This window comes from Vulpes lagopus, chromosome 10, assembly GCF_018345385.1.
Source record: "Vulpes lagopus strain Blue_001 chromosome 10, ASM1834538v1, whole genome shotgun sequence".
Classification (NCBI taxonomy): Eukaryota; Metazoa; Chordata; class Mammalia; order Carnivora; family Canidae; genus Vulpes; species Vulpes lagopus.
This window is the reverse complement of record NC_054833.1, coordinates 32,551,973-32,561,506: the sequence shown is the minus strand read 5'-3', so window position 1 is coordinate 32,561,506 and position 9,534 is coordinate 32,551,973. Positions and strand designations below refer to the sequence as shown.

Sequence of the window (9,534 nt, the reverse complement as noted above, 5' to 3'; positions counted from 1 at the left end):
TAGTGAATATTTTCTAATGTAGTATTTTAATTCAATTAATGATCTTTTTCAATAGATTTTTGTATTTTCTTTAGTGGTTGTTCTAAAGTCTACTATATATGTCTTAAATTGTGAAAATCAGCTTAAAATATATACCAACCTAATTCTAGTAATATGCTGATATATTATACTTATATATCTCTATTGTCCCTTCTTCCTTTTTGTTACATTATATATATTCCATCTATTAATATTACAAACCCAGCAATTGTTATACATTGTTATAATCACTACCATCTGTCATTATTTCCTAGTCTATTACAATTTTTCTCCTAGACCCTTCCTTTGTATTATTATTGGCAAATACACTGCACATATTTTACATTTCTTAGCCTGATTTTTTTAATATTTATTTATTCAGAGAGAGAGAGAGAGACAGAGACAGAGACACAGGAAGAGGGAGAAACAGGCTCCATGCAGGGAGCCTGACGTGGGACTCGATCCCGGGTCTCCAGGATCACACCCTGGACTGCAGGTGGCACTAAACCGCTCCACCACCAGGGCTGCCTTATATTACATTTCTATGTAATGTATACATACATTACATGTACATAGACATATAGACATGTACATGCATAGACATGTATATTACATGTACATAGACATAAAGTCCATGTATATGTTATAAGCCTAAGAATATATTATATACATATGTTATACAATTGCATTTCCAATCAGTTTAGAGAAAAAGAGTATTTTTAGTGTTTTTATAATTACATGAATGCTTTCAATTTTCTGTTTACTGCTGCTTTTGTTTATTTCTGTGTATTTGAATTACCATAGGTGGTCACTTGCTTTCAGCTGAAAGAAATTAACCTTTAGATTTGTTGTAAGGTAGATCTGTTAGCATCAAGTTCTCTCAGTCTTTCTTATATGGAAAGTGTTTATTTCTCCTTCATTTTTAACAATAGTTTTGCTGCTTATAGAATTCTTCATTTATAACTTTTTTCTTTGAGTGCTTTAAATATTCTATCCCACTGTTCTTTCTCTGTTGTTTTAGCTGAAAAGTTAGCTATTAATCTTGAGATTCCCTCATAAGTATTTTTTTTCCTTCCTACTTTCAAAATATTCTCATCTTTGACTCAGAACTTTTTTTAAAAAAGATTTATTTATATATTCATGATAGACAGAGAGGGAGGGAGAGAGAGAGAAGCAGGCTCCATGCCAGGAACCCAACTCGGGACTCGATCCCGGGTCCCCAGGACCCTGCCCCCGCCCAAAGGCAGGGGCTAAACCGTTGAGTCACCCAGGGATCCCTGAACTTTTTTTTTTTTTAATTATGATGTATAATGGTTATGGATCTTGACTTCATTTTTGCTTCCTGGATGTGATATAAATGTTTTTAAATAAATTTAGGGAGTTTTCAGCTATCAGTTTTTCAAGTATTTTTAATTCTCTCTCTCTCTCTCTCTCTCTCTCTCTCTGCTAGCCTTCTGGAACTCCCATTATGTGTATGTTGATGCACTTAATAGTGTCCCCCCCAATTCTGTAACGTTTTGAGGCTTATTTTTCTTCATTCCTCTATTGCTCATTGTTCTTCAGCTCTCATAATCTCTATCAATCTATCTTTAAGTTTGCTAATACTTTCTTCTGCCAGTTTAAATCTACCATTCAGCCCCTCTAATATTTTTTTTTTTTTTTAGTTCAGCTACCATGCTTTTAAACTCCAGAGTTTCTATTTGGTGCTTTAATAATTTCTATTTCTTAATTGATATTATTTATTTGATGTGACATTTTCTTTTAGCTTCCTTAAATTCTTTAATTTTGCTTTCCCTTAGTTCTGTGAACACATTTATAATTGCTACTTTAAAACTTTTCCTCTTAAATCTAATATCTAAAAAAAATCTAATATCTGATGTCTCATAAGTTTCTATTGCCTGCTTTTATTGTGATGTTTGGGTCATATTTTATTATTTCTTTGCACATCTCATGATTCATGATTTTTTTGTTAGAAAATATTTTAGATGGTTTATTGTACCAACTTTGAATTCTCCCTTCCTCAAGCTTGTTTCTGTTTAGTTCCTGCCTGAATTATTTCAGTGAGGTTTACTCCCTCATCCCCACAGTGTTATGGCTCTGATATTATGTCTCAGTGAGGTACATTTTTGGTTACTCTCATAGTCACTGTGGGATGACAGTGGTACTGCTAGGTTTCTCTTAAACTCTTTCCCTGTCCAAACTGTGCCATTAAACATCACCAATTGCCTACTAATTCTACTGTTTTCAACATTTCCCTAGGATATATATATTGTTCTTTAAATTAACCCAAATAAATTGTGATTCCTCTGAAGGAATATTTTTTGAGGTGATATTTGTTCTGACTCCAGCTGTCTTATTCACAATTTCTCTCATGTAAACCAGTCATACTATAGTCTAAACTCAATCTTCATTAGATTCATGAATCTCCTTCCAATTTTCTTTTGCCACAGTTGTCACTGTTCTTGAAGGTGTTAGTAGAATTACGCTGTTCTATGTTGTGTTGCAAATGCAATCAATTCCTTTAGGGGAAAAAAAAAATCAAGAAGTACCTGTTTTATGGCTTGATTATTCTTCTAGACAAAATCTCTGAGCCGAGATTCTGGACCTGGGGGTAAAGATTATGGCAGTCATTTCTCTGGGTGTCATTCTCACTCTAGGCTCTGAATAGTTAGTGGAGAGAGGTTAGTAGCCTGTTGGTATTCTCATCTTGCCTCCCCTGGCATGCCTCCACTGACTCAAAAATGGGAAGGACCATCTGGGCCCCAATATTGTCATTATGCCATGCCCAGTGTTGAACCTCCATTCTATGAGTGGGGATTCAGCAGAAGAAAGGAGCCCTACTCTCATTTACACTCCCCAAGGACCCAGCCTCAACAACAGGTAGTTAGCAGCAGGATGAGAAATGCTGATGTTGCCCTTCTTCAGGGAATGAAGCCCTCTGTCTGGGAGCTGGGTAAATAAGGAATGGTGCATTCTTGGCTGCAATAATCTGGAGTGGAGTCTCTGCCTTACTGGGTAGGCAGGTGGGAGAGGAGTAGTCTTGGTTCAAAGTAACAGATGCTTGCCTTTCTTAAAGTATTTCCTTAGATTTTCTTAAATAAATGTGTTTTATTTATTTATTTTTTTCTTTTTTTTTTCCTTTATTTCTTTCAGAATAAATAACAGAAGCCTTAAATGGTTGGTTTTTATAATTTTCACAATTTTCACTGAGTTATGGAATAGTGGAACTGATGTGGGGCTGGAAATCAAATTTCATTTTATTATCTTATCTCATTAATTTTACCTACCACTATTATATTATTTATAAACATATATATACATATATTTAGCACCTAAATATGCTACATATGTTCTAATATTTTGAATAGTATAATTTATTTTGCTTATTATGTGTCTATCACCCTCAGACACCAAAATATAAGCTCCATGAGCCTCAAATTAAAAACCTAGTCTCAGAAAATTTTTTGAGACTCAAGAGGCTTGCATCCATGAAACAAAAACAGAATACAATAAAACAAGAAATACTGAAGAATAATAAAAAGCTCTTAAAAATTCAATACACAAAATCAAAACTCAAAATTATCTTGAAAACATTAGTTCAAAAAGATATATACCCTCCAGTGTTTATTTCAACAGTATTTATAATAGCCAAGATATGGAAACAACCCAAGTGTCCATCAATAGATGAATGGATAGGGGGCACCTGGATGGCTCAGTGGTTCAGTGTCTGTCTTTGGTTAAGGTCATGATCCTGAGGTGTCTGGGTGACTTAGTCAGTTAAGCATCTGACTTTTGATTTCAGTTCAACTCATAATCTCATGGTCATGAGATCAAGCACCATATACAGCTCCATGCTGGGCATGGAGCCTGCTTAAGATTCTCTTTTTCTTTTTTCTTTCTTTTTTTTTTTTTAAGTTTTATTTATTTATTTATTATTTATGATAGTTACAGAGAGAGAAAGAGAGAGAGAGGCAGAGACACAGGCAGAGGGAGAAGCAGGCTCCATGCACCGGGAGCCTGACGTGGGATTCGATCCCGGGTCTCCAGGATCGTGCCCTGGGCCAAAGACAGGCGCTAAACCGCTGCGCCACCCAGGGATCCCAAGATTCTCTTTTTCTGCTCCTTCCCCTGCTCCCTTAGAAAGAAAGAAAGAAAGAAAGAAAGAAAGAAAGAAAGAAAGAAAAGAAAGAGAGGTATCAAACCAATGTACATCATGCTCACTTGGGCAGCACATACACTAAAATTAGAATGACACAGAGATTAGCATGGCCCCTGCATGAGGATGACATACAAACCAATGTACACCATCATAAAACTCCATTATATCAAGGAAAAAAGAAGTTCTAAAATCTTACAGAGAGAGGAAATATATGCAGAAAAATATTCACAGCCTTAAATCACAAATGAAATATCATCAGGCTTCTCAATAGCACTATTGGAAGTTGAATGGCATTAGAACAGGCCTTCAAGATTTTGAGTGAAATTGATTTTAGACTAAAATTCTATAGCTACTAACCTAACACATGTGAGGGGAAAAGAACAATATCTTCACATATAAATAAATCTAAAAACAAATGAGTGAACTAACTAAATAAATACAATTTCCATTCCTACTTTTTTGGAAAGGTTTCTGGAAATGTGTCCCAACAAAACAAAAAATTATATTAAGAAAGTGAATGAATGTGTTCATCTGATAAAAAAGAACAGTAAGAGAGAGTCCAAAAATGATAAAAATCACACTGGTGCAGTTGAGCGTCTGACTCTTGGTTTCTGCTTAGGTCCTGATCTCAGGATCATGAGATAGAGCCCCAAGTCAGTCTCCATGCTCAGCAAGGAGTTTTCTTGAGATTCTCCTGCCATTTACACACACACACACACACACACACACTCAAATAAATAAATGATAAATAAATAAATAATCTTAAAAACAAAAACATGTTATCAGGATGACAGCCGTGCAATGAGAAAAAAACCAGTCTAAATTGTAAAAGGAGGATTGTAATTTCTCTGAGGGAAGTCTTTAGGAGGAAATTGGAGTTGCAACATTTTCAGGTAAGATTGACCATGTGGAAAGTTTTATAAAATTATGATAAACAGAAAAAGAAAAGCATAAGTATGTGCATCTGATGGACTATTATTGAAAATACACAAAGAACTCTGAAAACTCAATAAAGAAAACAAACAATGAAAAAGTGGGCTGAAGATCTTAAAAGATATCTCAAAAGAGAAAAAATACAGATGGCAAATAAGCATATGAAACGGTGCTCCATAGTATATGTCATCAGAGAAATGCAAATTAAAACAACAATTAGATACCACTGCACGGGATCCCTGGGTGGCGCAACGGTTTGGCGCCTGCCTTTGGCCCAGGGCGCGATCCTGGAGACCCGGGATCGAATCCCACATCGGGCTCCCGGTGCATGGAGCCTGCTTCTCCCTCTGCCTGTGTCTCTGCCTCTCTCTCTCTGTCTGTGACTATCATAAATAAAAATTAAAAAAAAAATAGATACCACTGCACACCTATTAGAAGGAACAAAAATCAGAAAATTGACAGCATCACATGCTGTTGAGAAAGTAGAGCAGCCGGAGTTCTAATTCATTGCTGGTGAAAATGCAAAATGAAACAGCTACTAGGAGGAAACTTTGGAAGTTTGCTACAAAATTAAACATATTCTTACCATATGATCCAGCAATTGTACTTTTTGATATTTACCCAAAGGTGTTGGAAACTTATGTCACAATGAAGACAAAACAAAATGAAACCTGCACACATATAGCAGCTTTATTCATAATTGTCAAAACTTGGATGTCCTTGAGTAGGTGAGTGGATAAATACATTCTGGTATGTGCAGACAGTATTCTATTCACAGCTTGGATGAAATGAGCTATGGAGCCATGAAGAAACATGGAAGAAACTTAAACACGTATTACTAAGTGAAAGAAGTCAATCTGAGAAAGCTGCATGCTGTATGATTCCAACCCTGACATTTCTGGAAAAGGCAAAACCATGGAGACAGGAAGAAGATCAGAAATTGCCAAAGGTTGGGGTGGTGGGAAGGTACGATTATGTAGAGCACAGAGGGTTTTTAGTATGATACCATGCAGGACACGCGTCATCATACCTTTATCCAAACCCATAGAATGTCTAACACCATGAATAAACTGTGATGTAAACTACGGACCTAGAGTGATTATGATGTGCCAATCAAAGCAGTTTAATCAACTGTAAATAAGGTACCATTCTGGTGGGGGATATTAATAATGGGAAGGGTTATTCATGAGTTGGGGCAAGAAGTATATGGAAACTCTTGGCACATTCCTCTCAGTTTTGATGTGAACCTAAAACTGCTCTTAAAACAAAGTCTTAATAATCTGCTAATTGTTAACTAGACAATAATATTAGAAAAAATGTCACTAATTTGGTCATTCTAAAAACTTTTTTTTAAGATTTTATTTATTTATTCTTTTTTTTTAAATTTTTTTTATTTATTTATGATAGTCACAGAGAGAGAGAGAGAGAGAGAGAGGCAGAGACACAGGCAGAGGGAGAAGCAGGCCCCGTGCAGAAAGCCTGATGTGGGACTTGATCCCCGGGACTCCAGGACCACGCCCCAGGCCGAAGGCACGTGCTAAACCGCTGAGCCACCCAGGGATCCCCCTAAAAACTTAAGAAAGTCTTAAAAACAGTCTGAATCTGAACATAACTAATCTCTCTGGATTTGTGAATGAATGCAATATATTTTGCTTTAAAAACTTAGACACTAAAAAAATAAAAATAAAAAAATAATAAAAACTTAGACACTTAGAGAAGTGTGTATTATTTTCAAAAGAAAAATGACTTCCAAAACAGTCAATAACCCGGCCTCCCCCACTCTTTCACCCACTTCTCTAAGCTCTAGCCATGCATAACTTGCCTCCATTTCTCAAACATGTCATGATCTCTCATTCTTTGGACTTCACACATACCATTTAAACTTGTCTGTAGTGTTTATGTCACTCCTCCTCCATATGTTCCCATCATTTGTACTTGAATAGCTGCTACTTATTCTTGAGATCTTGGCTTAGAGATCTCTTTCTTCCTGAGATGTCTGTTGTATGCTTCCATAATAACTTATCTTAATCATTTATTCTTAGATAATTATTCTTTGATTTTCTGTCCTCTCCATTAAAATCTTAGACTGATAAGTGTACAGTTTTTCACACATTGCCTGGCACATAGTAGGTGGTCAGTAAGTAGTTACTAAGTATATGAATAAGTCTGTGAATGAGACATAGCACATTTTTTTGCACTAGGAGGTTAGCCAATGAACTGGGGATTTGGTTAATAAATATTTATTATATACCAATAATTTGCAAAGCCTGGAAATATAATGGATAAAAAAATAATTTTCAAAAGCTTTTTTTTTTCTTCAAGAAGTTTTTATTATAGTGGTGGGGGGTGGAGAATAGAAATTACTCTTAAAGATTTAAAAATTCAAGTGTAATTTGAGTCAGGACCAGCTACTTCAAGGTTCTATATTTTCTATTTCTTTTCTTTTCTTTTCTTATTTCTTTTCTTTCTTTCTTTCTTTCTTTCTTTCTTTCTTTCTTTCTTTCTTTCTTTTCTTTTTTTTAAGAGAGAGTAGGAAGAGGTAAGGGGCAGAGGGAGAAAGAGAATCTTGAGCAGGCTCCACACTCAGCATGGAGCGTAACACAGGGCTCAATCTCACAACACTGAGATCCTGATCTCAGCTGATATCCAGAGTCAGATGCTTAACTGACTGAACTATCAGGTGCCCCAAATGTCCTTTATCAATAGCAGCAGCATCCTAAATATGAGACCCCTATACAGTTGTCTTAAATTAGGAGAGTAGAACTACTCTGAAATTAATATGTAAATTTATTTAGGATAAATGACTTAGCATCTGTGCATTCCATTGGAAGATAAAAAGTCTACCCTAGTAGAAAATAAATAAATAGATATAAAGAGCCAACATCCTAATAGAAATATTTAATATTTAAATGTTCCTTAAATTTTGAGAGTTATAAGAAACTTCTGAAGCACCACAAAGCTGGCCTTCTGGGTAAGTTCCTTTGAAAAGATAAGCTGATACACAAACACCTTTTTGGCCTTTGTCTTTGTCAGAATAAACTTCCTTCCTAGACAGATGGCAGGTTACTAAATGTCAGCTTAGCTTTGAGGCAGATTAATTCATATGGTGTCAACGTAAATAGCTGTTGACTTGTGGAAACCCAAATAATTCCAAGACAAAACCCAAATATTTTATTATAGGCAATTTTGCTTTCAGATCATATTTCCTGTGTTATTTTTGCACTGTTTTTTTTTTTTGTTATTACTACCAGTATTTGCATGTAAACAGGATCTCTGTTGCTTAGCAATTCATTATTTCTGTTGTTTCTTTCTAAACTGAAATTGGTTTAGTTCTCTAGGAGAGAAGAGAGCTGTTTGACTTCTCTCTCATGTACAAAATGTATTCCATTTTCAGATTTGAACACAAGTCTGTTTCTGGAACCTTTCACTCAAATGTTCTTCACACTTACATTTGTATTCCAATTCTCACTAGAAAGGAGTTGAAAAGACCACTATGTTTGGTTACTTTTACTTTCTGCTTCATTTGATTTGTGATTACTCTTTCCTCTCCACTTTCTCTTTTGTTTCTCTACTGGATCCTCTTCCAAAAACTTCAGAAATCAGATTTGATATAATGCCTGAAATTGAATAAAAAAAAAAAAAGGTCAAGAATGTTAGAATACTCCCTTAATGAAATGCTGTAAGGTTAATTAAGGAGGAGAGATACTAACAAATTCAATGTACCTATGCAAATCACCTTATAAGAAATTTAGTTTAAAAAAAAAAGGCTACATACCAACAATGAACTGAACGGAGGGGTGCAGAATCATGGGTAGCAGCATGTCAGACACTGATAACAATAGAATCAGGAAGGTTAAGGCCCAAGAAAACAAAACGGGCTTTTCAAGCTATATTTGGAACAGGAAGATGATGTGAAAGGTAACTAGTTGGGAGTCATAATATAATGTTATCATAAGCAGAAAAAAGGCAAAACTACATAAACAGTATTTTCTTCCAGAAGAATGGTGCTTAAACTGAAAAAAAAAAAGATACTTAAAAAACCATGATAAGAAATTTAAATAAGAGAGAAAAGAACTGAGGAGCCTTGAGCCATTTTTAGTAGATTCGTGCCTAGAATAATTTCTTCCTAGGGAATAGAAAGAATTTGGAGCAGTGATGGTCTATAATGCAATGTGTAATCTTGTGAAAGCGACAGGAAATTAGTAAGTTCCTAAAAGGTTAGGGATACAGATATGCTTTACTTTCAAAAGAAAAAAAACAAAAATACCTGGGATTCTTTAACAATAGATTTACCATCAATCTCACAACACAAAAGCCACACATGAATTTCTGTTACTCTATTGTGATTGTAAATATCTATTCTGTTAAAGGCACTTTAAAAGAGAATACCGCATTGCTAATAAGCCTATCATCCTAACTGATCC

At 35.2% G+C, this 9,534-nt stretch overlaps 1 non-coding gene across 1 annotated transcript; it reads left to right on the top strand.

Moving 5' to 3' along the window:
• The first annotated feature begins 4,231 nt into the window (after positions 1-4,231).
• Positions 4,232-4,335, top strand: LOC121501049. The gene has a single exon (XR_005990495.1). It is a non-coding gene; the product is annotated as a U6 spliceosomal RNA (small nuclear RNA).
• Positions 4,336-9,534: the final 5,199 nt, after the last annotated feature.